The sequence below is a fragment of the Marmota flaviventris genome, chromosome 15, assembly GCF_047511675.1.
Source record: "Marmota flaviventris isolate mMarFla1 chromosome 15, mMarFla1.hap1, whole genome shotgun sequence".
NCBI lineage: Eukaryota > Metazoa > Chordata > Mammalia > Rodentia > Sciuridae > Marmota > Marmota flaviventris.
This window is the reverse complement of record NC_092512.1, coordinates 65,192,857-65,211,213: the sequence shown is the minus strand read 5'-3', so window position 1 is coordinate 65,211,213 and position 18,357 is coordinate 65,192,857. Positions and strand designations below refer to the sequence as shown.

Here is an 18,357-nt window from a genome sequence, read left to right as displayed (position 1 = left end):
ATCACAGTTGTTTAAACAATATATGGAAAATATGAGTTGCTCTGTCTTCCAAGGCTTAAGATAATTTTTCCTAGAAAATTATAGTCAGCTATAAACTCCTTGCTCAAGAAGGAGAAACTAACCTTGGGTGATCTAAAACAGGAAAACTTTTTAAAAAATAGCAGAAAGTTGTATGCATACATGTGTTGGGGACAAGGAGTGTATTCATGGGTTATTTTATTCAATTATATTTTGTTTCTGTTGGCTTTAGTTTTTAAATATAGCCAGGAATACAACACAGATTTATATATAAGGTTTATAAATTATATCCTGTTTGAAAAATGACAGACTTTTTTATAAACTAATGCCTCTTGATTATGTGGATATTAAGCCTCCTGTAGATAGAGTTTTACACCTGCATGCTACTTGCATATCTTTGACTGGTAGTTTGCTATGAAGAATTAGATAAGCAGCAGATTTCTGGAAATGAAATTTCCAGATGACCAGAGCATGCATTTTTTTTTCCTGCAAGGAAGAATGAACTGAGTGGATGGGTGAATGAGAATTGCATCCTTACCATCAGCCACCTATTTTGGTCCTGAAGGCCTTATTTCTCCTAAGGTTATGCCTCTGCTCCCTATTTTGAGTTACAAGTGTCTTTGTATGGTTTCACAGTGGTGGGACTTCAGCCATGAGTATAGGGATTCGTTAGGTATAAGGATTGACATGCTGAAGCTACAATACTTTGGCAGGAATCCCAAATAGTGATCTATTTTTACTCCATAACAAAGGCACATTAGGAGCCTATCATGGGCCAGGCAACTTTTAGACACCGGGGACGACCCAATATAAATAAATCCAGACTGATTAAAGAGGGACTTTATTGAAAGAATTATTGCAAGAGGGGAAAGGAATGATTACAATAGGATAAGAGGGTCAATTGCAATAGGAAGAATGTTGTGAGCACAAGATCTGCAAACATTGAAAGGAATGTGCCAACAAAGGGCTTTCTTTTATAGGATCAAATAGACTAAAAAGAACCCAATGGGGAGAAATAGGATGAGATCGTAGCATAATTGGATAATAGTTTGAAGAATGTTTTTCATGGTTGCCAGTTTATTCTCATCTAGAGCTGTCTTCAGGCTCACCCTTAGTTCAGTGGCCTGAGAGAAGGAGAGAATGTTAGCAATGTCTGGTTAAAAGTATTTTGTTTTAAGGGATCAGTGGGGATTGACCAGTGGGGATAAGCCATTCATCTAGTCTTTCATGAGGAAAATCATGAGAATTTGAGGCATCTGAGCCTGGTTTCATAGGCAAACAAGAGAGGGCATCCATGAAACTTATCTAAGTTCTTTGGGAGATAGGGTCCTTTGTAGTCAACCCATTTCCAAGAACACAAAAGGTATCGGGGGAAATGTCTTAACTTCTATGTTTTAATGGACAAAAAACATCTGGTGGAGCTCAATCCTGTCACAAAATACTAACAAAATAAATAATAGACACATTCTCATCTCATATTTTATGAGTACCGAGGAACAAGAACCCTTAGAGCTGTCCAAAAATTCCTTCATCTCAGATCCTGTTGAGTGCTAGGAAGGAAATAGAATGAAATGACCATAGAGATCAGTGACTGGTAGAGGGGCTTCTCTGACTGTGAAGAAGAGGGAAGTTCTGTTGGAAGAAATGACATTTGAGCTGAGAAATAATTGATGCACAAGAGCAGTCACGGCATGGCTAGCTCATTCTGAATGATGTTGAACATGGCCATGAGGTAAGAAAGGAAGGTAGGTATACTCTTGCAGGACTAGGAAGGAGCAGGATTCTGGATGCTCTGCAAAGGATGATGACCAAAAATATCAGATATGAATAGCAGAGGAGGAAAAGTTTATATTGATTTATAGTTTCAGAGGTCTCTGACCATATATAGCCAACTCCATAGCTCTGAGCACATCATGGCAGAAGGGCATAGAGGAAGAAGCAGCTCAGGACATGGCAACAGGAAGCAGAGAGAGCTCTGCTCACCAAGAACAAAATAGAAGCCTCAAAGGCACTGCCAGTGACCTATCTCCTCCAGCCACACCCTCTCTGCTTTGAGTTACTATCCAGTTATCCATATCAGTGGGTTAATTCCCTGAGTAGGTTATAACTTGCATAATCTAATCGCTTCACTTCTGAAAATTCTTGCATCGTCTCACATATGAGTTTCTGGAGGACACCTCATATCTAAACCATAAAAGATGGCTAGTGACAGAAAGTGAAGGCAAGGGGACCATAAGCAAGTATGTAGGAATGGAGGTAAAATGACAGTCTGGACTGGGGTTGTGGTATAAAGATGATGAGACGTGATCAAATTCAGGGTATGTTTTGAAAGTAAAGCTTTCCATATTTGCTAATGAGATTTAGAATAGACACACATTCTCATCTCATATGAATACAAAGGAAGAACCCTTAGAGCTGTCCAAAAATTCCTTCATCTCAGATCCTGTTAAGTGCTAGGACTGAAATAGAATGATATGACCATAGAGATCAGTGACTGGTAGAGAGGCTTCTCTAACTGTGAAGAAGAGGGAAGTTCTGTTGGAAGAAATGACATTTGAGCTGAGAAATAATTGATGCACAAGAGCAGTCATGGCATGGCTGGCTCATCCTGAATGATGTTGATTCATGAGGAAATAATTGTGGCAACAACAAACCCTTGATAGAACCCACAATGTGCAGGGCTCTATTCTGAGTACTTTCCATAAAATTCCAAAGAGATCAGTGATATTATTGTTCATATTTTACAGATAAGGAAACTGAAGCACAGAAAGTTTAAACAACTGTCCCAAATTCACAGAGCAGAATGGGGATTTGAGTCCTGGAAGATTCCAGGGCAAAGTTCATTGTGAATGGTTCTTGTGATTTGGGTTTAAACTCCTGGGTAAATGGCGGTGGCTTCTTTTGAGATTTAAAAAACAAACAACAACAACAAAAACAAAAAACAATGCTTGGCAGGAAATGAATTAAGTGAATTCAATGGGAAATAGTAGCTCAGGATAGGCCATATTAATTCTCCAATGCTTATTAGAAAAACAAATGATGGCATAGAAATTTTAATATATCTTTGGAGCTCAGGGAAATTTTTCATATGGAGTTATAACATTCAGCATCTTTAACAAACAGACATAATTTAATTCATGGCACTGAATAAGATCACCTGGAAAGATACAGGGAGAAGAAAAAGATGAGGGCTGCACTTTGGGCATCTTGTGGTTCAGTAGTGACACAACTGCCTTGAGCCTCTAGTTCAGGTTTTCTTGATTTCAGCATAAGGGTATTGTTCTGATACCCTTTCATACTGTTGCAGATTGAAGAGAAAATTTTGAAAGTACATGATAAGTACAATTGCAATTACTTGAGACAGACTCTCTTTTTACACAGTATATAGAAAATCTCATGCTCGATAGCTCTGACAATTACCACCTTCTCTACTCAAGACACCTGCTTAATGCTAAAACCCCAGACTTTCTGAAATACAAAAGAGCACACTGCAATTCATTAAATGCTTTCATATCCACCTGTCCATTTGACCTTCATAATCACCTCATGAAGTAAGCAGGATAAAATGATACCCTTTTAGAGATGAAGGTCTAATGCTTAGGGAAGCTAAATGACTTGCTTAAGGCTTTGCTATTATCAGCAAAACCTGTACGACAATCCACATACTGTAGTACCAAATCCTATGTCCTTTATGCAGCTCTATGTCTGCTCAGCGCACCAGTGTGTTTTGTTATAAAGTTTGCAATTCCCATTCATTTGTGTAAAAGAAAAAGGAAAGTAATGCAAGCACTTAACTTTATCTTTTCTACTAGCCAAAATGTCTCAGAGTTGATAATGTTGAATCCCTAGACAACATCCAAAGATTACAGATAAGAGCCCATAAAAGGAGTTGGACAGGAACTGGGCAGTTTTCCAACACTTGGCTCAGAGAGAGCAACTCAGTGGGTATCATTACGCTGCTAAACATGAACTCTCGGAGTGCAAAACACACCCATTTCAGATGTAAATACAAAACTATATTCAAAAACCAACCAAAAATAACCTGTGGATTTTTAACCACAATTATATATTTGTATTATTAAATATACTCTATTGTAAATAACTGAGAGTTGATATTTAAAGAAAGGCACATAGGCTTAAAAAAAAAAAAAAAAGTAGCAATACGTAAAATCCAGATCTGTGTTCTGGGAAAACGGACAGGGAATTTTAGCAGAAATCTTAGGTAACCTACAGTAAATATGAGGAGGTTTTCAGTACCTTGTGCAGCCAAGCTATTTAACCAGGGACTTCTCTGGGTCATTTTTCACCTGTCACACTTCCCAGGGAGTTTCCTTTCTCTTAGCCCTCCTCCTTCAAATTTCAGCTGATTCAATCACTAAAATATGCATTCATCTTCCTGCCTTGAGACAATGCCATGTCACACAGCAGGTTTAACTAAATTGCCAACAGCAACATCTTAAATCACCTCCATGTCTTATAACATGTCTGGCTGGCCCTAGAGCAACAAGTGCCCTTTGCTGCTGTAAATCCAAGCAATCTGGTAGATCCCAGTCAGGAAAGGGCAAGTCAATGACAAGGAAGGAAAAGGTGGGGTAGGAGCAAACACCTGCCACCCTGTCACCACATACTTTGCCTACAGCCTGGGAGGCAGGAAGTGTCAAGAGAAAGCTAGTTCTAATGTGACAGGGGCTTTGGTCAGCAGAGGAAGGAGGCCTCATCTCAACCATTCCTGGCATTGACATCAAAGATAAGTTTAGCACATGCGCTTTCACAGAAGTGGTGCCAGTCTCCAATAGAACACCGAACAAATCCTTCTGGATTCTCATGGGATATGCATAGGGAGCTGTACATTTGGGATGTGGATACGTTCTGTTGGATAGTCAGGGAGCATCCTACGACATTCTCTCAAACTACAAGGCAATGAGAATTGTGGCCAAATTGTAGAAGAAAAGAACAGTGACACAACACAAGAATAGAGGGTCCCTCACCCGAGGAATGAGAACTGTGGGGTCCTTATTGTCTTACTTAGTTCAGGCTGCTATACCAGAATTCCAGACTCTGTGGCCTACCAGCAATAGAAATCCATCTCTCCAAGTTCTGGAGGCTGAGAAACCCGAGATCAAGGTACTAGCAGATTTGGGTATGGTGAGGGTCTGCTCCTGGTTTCAGATATGGTGAGGGTCTGCTCCTAATTCACAGATAGCTTTTTCTACCTGTGTCCTTGAATAATGGAAGGGACCAGGGAGCTCTGTGGGTCTCTTTTATAAGGGCATTCACAACTCTTCTACTAAAAACCAAAGGTTCCCCCTCCTGACGCCATCACACTGGAGATTAGGATTTCAACATCTGAATTTAGGTGTATACAAACAATCAGTCTCTAGAACTCACACTTTCCAGAGCTTTGCATCTCTCTGAATTCATAGAGAAGTGGAGATATTGAGCTAGAACTTCTTTAACTTCAACTTGGCCCTAATATACAGTTGGCGCTCCATAGCCACAGGTTCCACACTAGAGGCGTCAATCAACCAGGGATCAAAAATATTTTTTAAAAATTTCATATCTGTGCTGAGCATCTATGGACCTATTGTCATTATTCCCTAATAAATACAGAATGACAATTATTCACATAATATATATGTTGCATTATAGGTAGTCTGGAGATGATTTAAAATATATAGAAGGATGTATATAATTAATAGGAAAATACTACCCCTTTTTCTATAAGGGACATGAATATGAGCAAATTTTGTATCTGGGGGGCCTTGGAAATTCATTATGGATACTGAGGAACAACTGTGTATTCTCACTTCTCTCCCTTTTGTTTCTGAAACTTATTACTCAAGGGAGAGTTGACCTATTTGAAGTTCTAACATTATGTTGCTTTGCCAATGCTTCACAACCTCTTTGACATTAAGACCTTCAGAGACTGTTATGGTATTTGTAAGGCATAAGGAAAATGAATGAAGCTGGGCAAGGACCATTCCTTGGTCTGAGCACACATCAGTTAGAAGCTCTGAATTAGATTACAGAGCTCCAAGTCACAAGTGCTTGATTCTTTTATAACTGGTAAAGATATACGCCTTTATAATGTTATCTGGGTAATATTACAGTTTAGATTCTTGGGTCCAAAAAATACTATCATCCAGACCTATCTACTCCAAATTTCAAAGGGGGAAGGAAGCTGGGATTTAAGCAATTTGAATTTAAGCAAGCTCCTCAGATCATCCTCATGCACATTAATTTGCAAAACTTTGTGTTTCTGTGTCTCTATTCTTGCCAATTTAGCTACTTCCCCAGAACTGTTATCTTCTTCCTCTCTTACCCACTTCCTGGATGGGAGGCTTCCTGCAGGGAGCTGACCTTTACCAAGAAAGAATAACAGAAAATGGAAAAAAGAAAAAAGTTCTGCATGATGAAACATAGGACTTAGGTTCTAAGCAGTCATCAGTATGTTTGGGCTAAACCTGAAGAACCATTCTTTTCCATTCCTCCTTCTAGGAGCAAAACCTGAAGACCTTGAAGATCTGAAGCCCCTGACCAGCCTCACCCAGCTCCACTTAAGCAAATGGTCAAAGGTAGAAATGATGGAACCCTGGTGCAGGAAGGTAGAGAGAAGAAGAAAAAAGGAATAAAAATACTTCTTCCCACCCAGCAGGTAGGTAGGAAGAAGAGAAAGGAGGACATATGTCCAGTGGAGGCCCAAAGAAAAAAGGAAAAAAAAATAGATCCTGTTCCTTCCTTTAGCCTTTGTGTTTGCTCTACCACCTAATAGTTGAATTTATTTGCAAGAAAATGGACTACTTTCAAATGTTCCTGCTCTTTCAGATGTCACAGACATAACTAAGATACCACTGGTAAGTGAGGTGAGCAACCTCAAGCCCTTCCCAAACTCTCTGGCAATGAACATCTTTGTCTGTAAAAGGAAAGAATTAGATGGAGTGATGCCCAAATAAGTAAAATATAGCACATAAGTGCTATGAAAGAAGCAAGAAGGGACTGGGAAAAGGAATAATAAAGACAAGTAATTATTTGCCTACTTCAGATGAGGGGTGGGGGAATGGAAGGAATTGATATTTTAATTGAGAGCAGAAGGAGGAAAACATCAGAATGGGGGATTACTCATTATAGGCAGAGGGATCATTTATGTGAAGGGAGGGGCAGGTGGACCTTCAAGTTCCCATAGCAGCTGTGTTGTGGGCATAAGCAAGAAGGAAATACAAGATGGCGCCACTGAATCTCTGCAACATGGTGCTGGAAGACCTAGGGCCAGGGCACCCCCTGCATGCAGTGCTATGCCAATAACTGCAGCCTGGGCAGACTGCCACACAGGAACCCTCATGCCCAGTATCTACTATTAACCATGAACACCCATGGAATTAATCATGGTGCTCGGTGCTCTGAAAAGCCCAATGAACTCTTTCTCAAAATCTAAGCCAGATATGACTTTGAATGCACTGATGACGCCACACATATCATGATATGAGAATTTCTCTGTACATGATACATATGAGCAGCATGCTGCCCTCAGTGTCCTATTCTGTGACCAGACATTTGATGTGACCTGAAACACTTTGGCTGCAATTGCTGTCATGTTTAACCTATTACCACATAGAGCTGTAGGTGACAGCTGTCTTGCAATAACATCCCTGCAAGGAAGAGGTCAAGTTAGTGATTCTTACCTGTATAACATTATCTTAACATTTAAGAGTTACCTGACTTGCTGTGTATTTGGAGTTTCTATTGAGCACCAAGATCAGGAACACCTCTGATGTGGTTTATATGCTATTGTGGTGTTATTATTGCTTTAAAACCAGCATCCCTGTTAATGGTGACAGGAAGGAGCCCTGCCATCTCTCATATCAGCCCTACCCCAGATGGAAAGCCTACCCAAGAAAGACACCTTCACTTCCCAGCTATATATGCAATAGTTATTGTATTTCACTTTTAAGATGTTTACTCTGAAGTGATTTGCTAATGATATGTTGCAATTTTTTTAAAACAGGGATGGTGTATTAAATCACTTTATGACTGATTTTAACATATGCTTTGGCTAAAATACTGTGATAATTTGGTATAGAATTCTTGCCTAAGATTTCCTTAGGAATATTTAATATGCTATTATTCAGACATGGGAATTTTTAAATGTTTTGTTACCCAGAGTTGGGGAATAGATTCCCCCCTCCTCCTCTGTGTTTTTGATATCCTTTTGGACTGTGTTATTGAAACTAAAGGTGAACATTACTTTTCCCCAATACATCCTGTTGTGCAACACAAGCTCTTATGGGGAAAAGAATGTTAATTGTGTAATCATTTCTCTGGTCAAGTAAACCAAAGTTCTAAGATGATTAATGTAGAAATTCACTTACACCTCCTTTATATGACATAAACTCAGTGGTGATTTTACCAAGCACTTACCAAGGATGTTCTGTGGTTTAGGTGAAAGCTATTGAGCTGCCCTGGACAAGGAGAATAATAAATAATACCTATGTCTGCTGGTGTCCAGTGTAGAATGCCTGGGTCACAGGGGTGAGGATTGATTCTGCTGGCCTTGCACTTTGTTGGATGTTTCTGTCTCTTGGTCCCCTCCCTCCCCAAGTCTATCTTTATTAGTATGTGGCTCAAGCCTGATTCCAAGAGGTTCCACTGATATGTATTTGCTCAATACTAGGAAATAACATTTTCTTCTCTTTTCTTCGCAAGGTGCATTACAATGTTTTGCACTTTCTTGAATATAGGATAAAAAGCAATTTCATAAAATGTAAAATAATCAGTCTTTTGAAAACCTGAGGTGGGTTGCTTTCTTGTTGAATGCTATCATCTTGACTACTTGAATGCCAAATAATTTTTATGCATTCAATTGATTTTTTAAAATCTGCAAATCTACTTCTTGTTCATTACTAAATTCATTATAAATGAAGACTTTTGCAATTACAGTGAGATTTGTCCCCATCTAAAGAAAAATAGCCTAGTGCAAACTGAAATGCAATTGATGGGAGCAGAGCAGAGTGGCACAATAGGGTTGGTCTGCCCTGTTGCTAGAGTCTAACGCTTGCTTTTCTTCAAGTTCTTTTTTCTTCCTTTTTTCATGCTGTAACTTTTATCCCTGACTTTCTCAATAAAAGTTGTTACTGCCATTATCATCATCATTGCTATCAATATTAATAACAACAAAGTGTATTTAATAAAAAAAAGAAAGACATAGTAAATCTCCTCTAATACAGAAAAAGATACATATGTAAATATACATAGTAAATCAGGGTAGCATGAGCCAGTGAGTGGAACATGGGTATATTTATTTTTTCAGTTCCAGGTTTAGGTTAAAATGTTCATTAATTCTATAACATTGAAGTTTAGCCTCTCTATTTTTCTAATTGGGTCCCATTTCCCCATTTTCCTCTCCTTACTTGTTCTCCTTTCTCTAGCTAAGTCTCACAGACCTTGTCCCTTTAATTGGCTAAAAAGTACTCAGTAAACCCCCAAAATATGGGTACAAATCTTACCAATCCAGCCAGTGACCTTCAATGGTGCTTATGAAATCCATTTACTCCAACTCTGTGAGCAGACTGGAGAACTTCCAAAGTTAATTTAATTATAAGACCAATAATTGAAAGCATCTAGAACAATTTACCCAGGCTTCTCAAGTATATTTGAGTCACATATAATTTAAGTATTTCTGGTCTGAAGTTAAAATATATTTAAGACTTATAAAATCTTAAAAGTCAAGGTTTTAAATGTGTGGCTTTACTGAATATAGATCAAATTTATAGGGCCTGAGGCATGCCCACCATCAATTTAGTGGTTGAAAGAACAACCAAAGATGTTTTATCAATATTTGTTTGCTCCAAAGGAAATGTCTGTCTACTCAATTAACAGAAACAGAAAATAAAAGTGATGCTGCTAATGCACTTGTTGGAGCTATCCCCATGAGCTGGGTTTTGTTTAAATCAAACAGAGCAGCTGTAATCCATTTTGGTCCATTTTAAGATGCACGTGTTATGATTAATCAAACCCATTTTGGTGGTATTTGAGGGAGAAAATAATGCTGAACATCAAGGAAAATATTTCCTTTGCATCAGAAACACCACCCAAAAGCCACACAATGTAAGACCTTACAGATCTTATAAATTTATATTTCCAATTAGAAAATCAATAACAGTAATGTCCAAGTAGTTAAACAGCTCTTGGTTCTGAAAGTTGCCTTCTTTAATCCAATTAGAAGCACTGTATGACATGAAAGGGCTGTAGTGATTTATTTAGTTTGAAATTTTCTAAAATTGTCTCCTTCAATAAAACCACCTCACAGATCTAATAAGCAAAATGTATGAAAACCACAATCAATAACAATGGTCAGGACACAGTTACCTATGCTGGTAACTTAATATTTCATTCTCCTATAGAGTAGGTTAGTTTTTAAAATAATAATTAAAATATTGTATGTTCCACTTCCGTGACGTACCTAGTGTAGATAAATTCACAGAGACTGAAAGTAGAATGGTGGTTGTCAGGGGCTACAGGGATGTAGAAACGGAGTCATTGTGCTGTATGTACAGTTTGGAACCATGAAGTTTCTAGAGGCTGTTAGTGGTGATGGTGGCCCAACCATGTAAATGTACTGAATGTCATTGAACTGCTCATTCAAATGGACATACAGGTAGACCAATGTTATATATTTTTACTATATTAAGAAAGAAAAATAGCATTTGAACTACCCTGCTCACAGAGCAATAATATGTAATTTTCATGGAAAGAAGTTGAGTCACATATTCCTTAAGGCAAAGATGGTGCTTAGATTTCCAAAGTATGCATACTCTTCCTCTTTCAGTAGGACCTATTTTTGGAGTAAGGTCAACTTTTTAAACTATGGGCATTTCAATGGTAAACTTCCAGTTATTTTGACAGATAGTACAAAATGTGCTTCCCTATTGATTTATGTGACCTTTCTTCATGCTCTATTGTCTCACTTGAACAGGTGCACCTTGAAACACAACACCAAACCATTCCATGCTCAGAAATCTCCTTGCAGAAGGAAATGATTAGAAGGAGAAGCTCATGAAGAAGATGGAGTGGCACTTATAAATACCTGAAATAATATCATATATCTTTGTTCACTTGTTTATTTTCTCTCTCCTTCACCACACCCAGCATGGTTCCAGAATATATTAGTTGATTATTAAATGTTTGCTGAATGAATGGATAAATGAGGAAGGTTGAGAAGAAGTCTGGCAATGTGAAGGTACCAGAATTCTCTCAAAAGACCAGATAACTGATATTTACTTTGGCACCACCACTAATTTAGTTGAGTAACCTCAAGTTCTTCAAGTTCTTCTCACAACTTTCTCTCAATGTCCTTACTCATAAAAGGAACCCTATTTTTTTTTCTTCTGCAATATTCTTTGATCTCCTTTCTTCTCTATGGCCCTAGAATTACAGTTTGAAAAGTCATCATCATTTCACTGACCTGAATTGCCAGAATGTTACAACTGCTCTCTAAAAAGAACCTACAAAAAAATGTGTAGCAAAAATATTTATTAGATGAAGTAAATTTCAACACAAAGTATTAAAAGTGTAAGTATTAAGTGGTCTTTTTACATTCATTAAAATACAATGCAGCATGACATTACAGTAATGATAAGATTATGGATTCAACATTATAATTTAAAGCTATAATATTGAATCTAATTAGATCAAATGATGGGAATATGAGAGAACCAAATGCTACAGTGGCCCTCTCAAATTAGATCTCAATTATTTTTATAATATTTCAGTCTTTATATATGGCACCCAATTAAGCTCACAAAAAAGACAAAAGTATGATTGAAAATCAACAAGGGAAACAATACAAGGTGTCTATTATGAAAATTTCAGACACCCAATTTTAAGTGGTGACTGAAAAAAATTACAAATTTTGATAGACAATTAGAGACAAAATACCAAAAGAATGAAATAAAAAAAAATGTAAGCTGATATAGAATATTAAGATAGCAATAGAAGGTTTATAATAAAAACAAACACAACTGAAGTAAGAATTATTGAATATGATTAAGGATAAAAGAAAATATTCAGAAGAATGTATGGAGAGACAAAATGATATAAAATAAAAAAGGGAAAGTAAGAAACATAGGAAATACACTGAAAACATCTAACATGATTGTATTTTCAGAAGAAAAGGAGAGTAAAAAAAGAATCAGAAGTGATAGGATTAATAATTTTCTAAAACCTATATATCAAATAGACAAACAAAATAAAATTTAAAGTCCTATTGACCTAAACCAGAATTTTAAAGAAAATCAATCTAAGGCTCATTATAATAAATCTGCTGTCACAAAAGACCAAGGAAATATATTTTAAAGAAATATATTTTTAAAGCAACCTGAAGTAGGATAGGTAAGACATAGTTAACTTTCAAACAAGCAACAATGAAGTGACAGCCAACTTTTCAATAAAATCAATGGAAGATAAAGGAAAATGAAATAAGATTTTTAAAGGGATAAAAGAAAAGAGATACCAAGTTAGATAAAATAGATCAACAATGAGAGAAAAATGAGGATGTTTTCAGACAACACAAAACTGGGAAATTTCTCCACCAAAAAAAAAAAAAAATTAAGAATAATTCTAAGCTGTACTGCTGTCATTTGAATGTCTCCTTAGGTTTTAGGTTGCTTTTCTTCAAGTCCTTCTTTCTTCCTTTTTTCATGCTGTAACTTTTATCCCTGACTTTCTCAATAAAAGTTGTTGCTGCCTTTATCCCTAATGCAACAGTATGAGAAGTGGAACCTTTAAGAAGGCCCTTATCTGTAAATTAAGGCCATTATCATAAGGGTGGGCTCCTGATAAAAGGATAAGTCCAGCCCATCTTGTCTCTCTGTCTTTCACATACTTCCTTGTCCTTTTACCACGCTGTGGCTCAGAAAGAAGTCCTCATCAGAAGTAGCCCCTCGATCTTGGATTCTTAGCCTCCAGAACCATGAGACAAATAAGTTTCCATTATTAACAATTTGCCTAGTCAGTGTGTTGTTATGTAACCAAAAAAAGACTATGACAGCCATTGATCTGTTGTAAGGAAAATTAGATCAGATAGAAATATCTAAGGAAAATTGAAGGAGCCAAATAAAGTATGGATAATTTCAAGTGAATACTGAGTATGCCATGCCATAATAGTAGTGTCTTACAGGATTTTACATATAGAACTAAAACATATAATAATATCATAAATGTTAAGAAGGAGATACATAGAGTTTAAATATGTTAATATCTTACTGTGTCTTGGAAGAAATTAATTTATATTAAAGTGAACAAGATAACAATGGAACTAAAATCTCTAAGCTATCAGTAAGGTAATAGTACAACAGAGTAAAACTGCCAAGATAACAATGAGGAAAAAAATAATTTTTAAAAAATCAGTCAACCAAAGAGGAGGAGAAGGAGGAGGAGGAGGAGGAGGAGGAGGAGGAGGAGGAGGAGGAGGAGGAGGAGGAGAAGAAGAAATATATATATATATATATATATATATATATATATATATATATACACACATATGTAACATAAAACAGGATAAATATAAAGTAAATAATAAAGCATAAGATGTGGGGGGCTTTTTCTCTTATGTCAGTAATTATGTTTAATATAAATGGATTAAAGAATATCATAAAACAAAAAGAATGTTAGACTTGATTTTTAAATAATGCAACTATTTGCTGCTTATAAGGCAGACTAATATGTAAGTATGCTTTAAAGTTGAAAATAAAAAGATAAAAAAATAGTATATCATACAAATACTAAGCAAAAGAAGCTGTATTAACATATGATAAAGTAGTTATTAAGAAGAAATATCACTATAAATAAAAAGGAACATTTCATGTGGGAAGAGATTAGATTTACCAGAAAGATATAAAAATTCTTATTATTTATGCTCTTAGTTACATAACCTAACAATATGTAAAGTAATTCTTGACAAGACCATAGAAAATATACAAATTAACAATAATAGGGAATGTTTTTAAATCATAGATTTTATTTTTTTAGAGTAGTTTTAGGTTTAGAGAAAAACTGAGCAAAATCCTACTAGAAAGAATTCCATATACGCCCTTACTCCCAATCCGTTCACATATTATGCATTATTAACATCTTACATTCATGTTGTGTAACTCATAAGCCAATATAATGTAGTATTAATTTAAGTGCATAGTTTACTAGATTCCCTCTTTGTGTTGTACATTCTATGGATTTCCATAGTGAACATTTTACCAAAGTTCTCTCAGTAGTGAATAAAGCAAGTATGTGAAATATTAGTACAGAATCTGAGAGCCGGACATGCAGGATAAGGCTCACTTGTGCTTCCTGTAGCCCAGCTCCAAGCCACTGATCCCACACCCTCAGTACTACCTGCACAGGGTGAAGGCCACCGAATCTACAGCCTCGAAGCAGCAGTGCTGCAACTAGGAAAAATGAGAAAGGTAATTGCTGTCATTATATTTTTCACAAGCTTAGTTTGAAAACATGTAAGTTCAAAGGAGAGACAGTTGAGAGATTTGCTGAGAAACTAACTCAAATACCTCAAGAAAATATGAAATATCACTGGTATCCAGAAAAACCATCAAAAGGATAGGCCTATAGATGCACCTGTGTTAATAAGCTTCAGAGAGTTAATCTTTGGGTCATAAATGCCTGTGAGAACAGCTGAATGTTGTACAGCGACCTGGGCTTGCCAAAGGAGCTTACTCTCACAGTAGACACAGGTGAGTTTCAATGTTGGTATTGAGAGAAAAGCAATGCATTCATCGTTTCCAGCTTTGAAAATGAAGATGAAAACAACAATGAGATCTCCAAGAAGGTTACCAGGCCCTTGACAAAGTTATCTCTGAGTATTACTTCAGATCCTGTACTTCAGAACTGATATTCTTACCTCTTCTAGTGTGATACCCATTGCTCAGGGCGGGAAAATAATGGGAAAGTACAGAAGGAATGACCATCAGAGTCACTACCCTCCTCCTGTTCCTGTTGCATTTGATTATCCAAATCAAGAAGGAAGAATGAACCATATCTCCCAATCTAGTGACATGCATACCTCCTCCTGGAATGCATTGTGACCCCATTCACTGGATTAATCCTCACATGTTAGCACCTCACTAGCTTCCTTTGATTCTGTTGGTGTCATGTTGCAACAAAGGTAGAATATACTTTTACTACACATTAAAAGCTATAAAGTTCATACTCATAGTAGTAAAGTTAGTGGACCAAAAACCATCAAACTTGTTTTTATAGAGAAGTTATTTAGAATAATCTTTCTTTAAAATTATATATGCACTTTAGATGTAGTAATATAGTTTGAAAAACTTTATTAAAATTAGTCAAGTGCCTGAGTTGTTTTTTTTTTTGAGAGAATTTTTTAATATCTATTTTTTAGTTTTCGGTGGATACAACATCTTTTTTTTTTAATTTTTATGTGGTGCTGAGGATTGAACCCAGCGCCCCTCGCATGCCAGGCGAGTGTGCTACTGCTTGAGCCACATCCCCAGCCCTTTCCTGAGTTTTTAATACCACACTTTAACATACAACCCTCTGTTGGATATGAAAACACCATTGGAATAAATAATCTGTTCTAGCACCTTTGTACATTTACTTTATGGAAAGTATAAAAATTATCTGTACACAGGAAATTTTTTTGTGTCATCATTGTTTAGAAGAATTGCATGAAATCATGTTGTTGCACATGAAAAGTAGTTTGAGGCATGAAAAATTATTAATACAGACAAAGAAGAAATGAAGAACATTAAAATTATGGCTTAATTGTCATATGAAAAATGCTACATCCCAAAACTGATGAAACATATATTTTTAGATATACAGGAAACAATTACAAAAATTGACCACACATCAGGTCATGAAACAATTCTTAACTTTCTCAGGATTTTTATATAGAGCACATTTTTTTAGTCAACTTTTTTGCTGCTATGACTAAAAGACCTGACAAGAACAACTTTAAAGTTTATTTGGGGGCTCACGGTTTCAGAGGTCTCAGTTCATACAAGGCAGGCTCCATTCCTAGGGAGTCAAGGTGAGGCAAGACATCATGGTGGAAGAGTGTAGTGAAGGGAAGCAGTTCACATGATGATTAGGAAGGAGGGAGAGAGAGAGAGGGAGAGGGAGAGGGAGAGAGAGAGAGAGAGAGAGAGACAGAGAGACAGAGAGATATCTCCACTTGCCAAATACAAGTATATACCCCAAAGCCATGCACCCAATGCCCCACATTCTCCAGCCACACCCCACCTGCCTTCAATTACCACTCAATTAATCCCATCAGGTGATTAAATCACTGATTGGGTTAAGGCTCTCAGAACATTTTCCTCTAAGCTTTCTTGCATTATCTCACACATGAGCTTTTGGGAGCCACCTCACATACAAGCCCTAACAGCATATTTTCTGTCCACAATGCAGTTAACAAAATTATTCGCATATACTTGAGAATTAAGAAGTACACTTATAAGTATCTCATGGATCAAAGAAGAAAGCAAAATAAAACTTTAAGAATACTTTGAACTGAAAGATTTTAATACGAACAGTACACTACACTCTTTTGCCCCTACTATTTCCATTTTCTGGTTATTTCTGTAAAAGAGCTGAAAACAGAAGACAGAAGATCATTATGTTCAACCTCAACTGCAGGTGTTCCCTGGGTAACTCAAAATTTCTAACCCACTGTCAATTCCATAAATGATTTTGAAAGCATGACACGTATTAATTTGGGAAGATAAACATAAACTTTGGTGAATTTGCAAATATGGAAACCACAAACAATGAGGATCAATTATATTAGAAAGGAAGGTTTTTATATGAATGAGTGAAGTATTTATCTCTATAAGCTATAGAAACAAGTGAAGTAAACCCAAAGAAAATATAGAAAAGGTAACAATGAAAGAGAGAACTACCATACAATAGAAGTTAATAGTTGATAATCAGTTTCTTGAAAGACTAAAATGACTGGTAACCCATTAATGAGACTGATAAAGGAGAGAGACTCAAATAAATAATATCAAGATTATGAAAGGAAACATCACATAGATCCTACAAGCATTTAAAAAATACCAGCAGGATATAATATGAACATCTTTATGTCAACAAATGCATCCTCTTAGATGAAACAAATGAATCTACCCCCATCAGAGAAAAAAAATCCAAAAGCAATACCAAGTGAAATAAAAACTGGAAAAGAATTTTAGGAAACTAAATCTGAAAATTAAACCTTCTTATAGGAGTTCCTGAGATGGATAAGAAGATCCCAACAAACTGGTCCTCCCTCAAATAGCAACTCCAAACTCTTGATAAAATACATAATAGGTAACTGAAGTCTCTTGAGGGGGAACAAAAGTTGGCAGATTCTGGAAGAAAATGGAGACTTGGAGAAAACCATCAACATGAGGCAAGTTTCACATTTTTATGGCTTTGTCCTCTAAACAGCTACAGTCACAGTGGCAGTGATGAACAAGGAAGACTCCAATAGGAAAAAAAAAATCTGTATCTTTCAGGCTGAAATAACTAAATGTGAAGGAACCAGGACTGTCAGAGAGTACAAGAAGAAGGTCTTAAAGAGAGATCTTAAAAAGCAAGGGCCAGTCTGTCTAGAAACCCTGCTCAGAACTCCATCTGGCTCCTGATTCATACATGGCAAGTCAGCTAAAAAGCAGTTTCATTGCAGACTTGAGCTACCCACCTCTGGCATGATTAAATCAATACCCTTGTGACCAATATGAAAGAACCCAGAGCAATAAGACAGAACCCAATATCATTTTCACAAGGTCCAGATACAATTCAAAATCTTCCATAGAAGAGGGAAAAGGAGAATGCAACTGATTATCAACGGAAAAACAACAGATTACAACTCTGGGAAGAGCCAGACTAGAATTATCCTCCAAGAACCTTCAAGGAGCTATTAAAGGTATGCTCAGTGAGGTCGACTTTAACATGCTCACAACAAAAGAGAGGAAATGTCAGTAAAAAATAGAAAATATATTTTTTTTAAAATGGAAATTCTAGAAGTAAAAAGAGAGTACCTCAAACTTTTTACACCATTATGTAAGTGAATGTATTATTTTGCTGAAAGGTATTGGCTTCTGGAGTCTTCAATAATTGGACAATATTATATTGATAAAACAATGAGTCTCAATAGCACTGTGTAGTTGAAAAGTTGACCTTGAATAAAAACAAATTACATTCAAATAAAAGATATTGGAATTTAAGAGCTTTCAAAATGAGACATTCAAGATATCAGGAAAAAGAAAATCAGAGAAATAGAAAATAAATGAAATAATTCAATCTGAAAAAGAAAAAAAAAGATTGGAAAAA

General features: G+C 36.4%; 1 pseudogene; it reads left to right on the top strand.

The window, feature by feature from the left end:
* The first annotated feature begins 14,462 nt into the window (after positions 1 to 14,462).
* Positions 14,463 to 15,147, top strand: LOC114090616 (protein BTG3 pseudogene; annotated as a pseudogene).
* Positions 15,148 to 18,357: the final 3,210 nt, after the last annotated feature.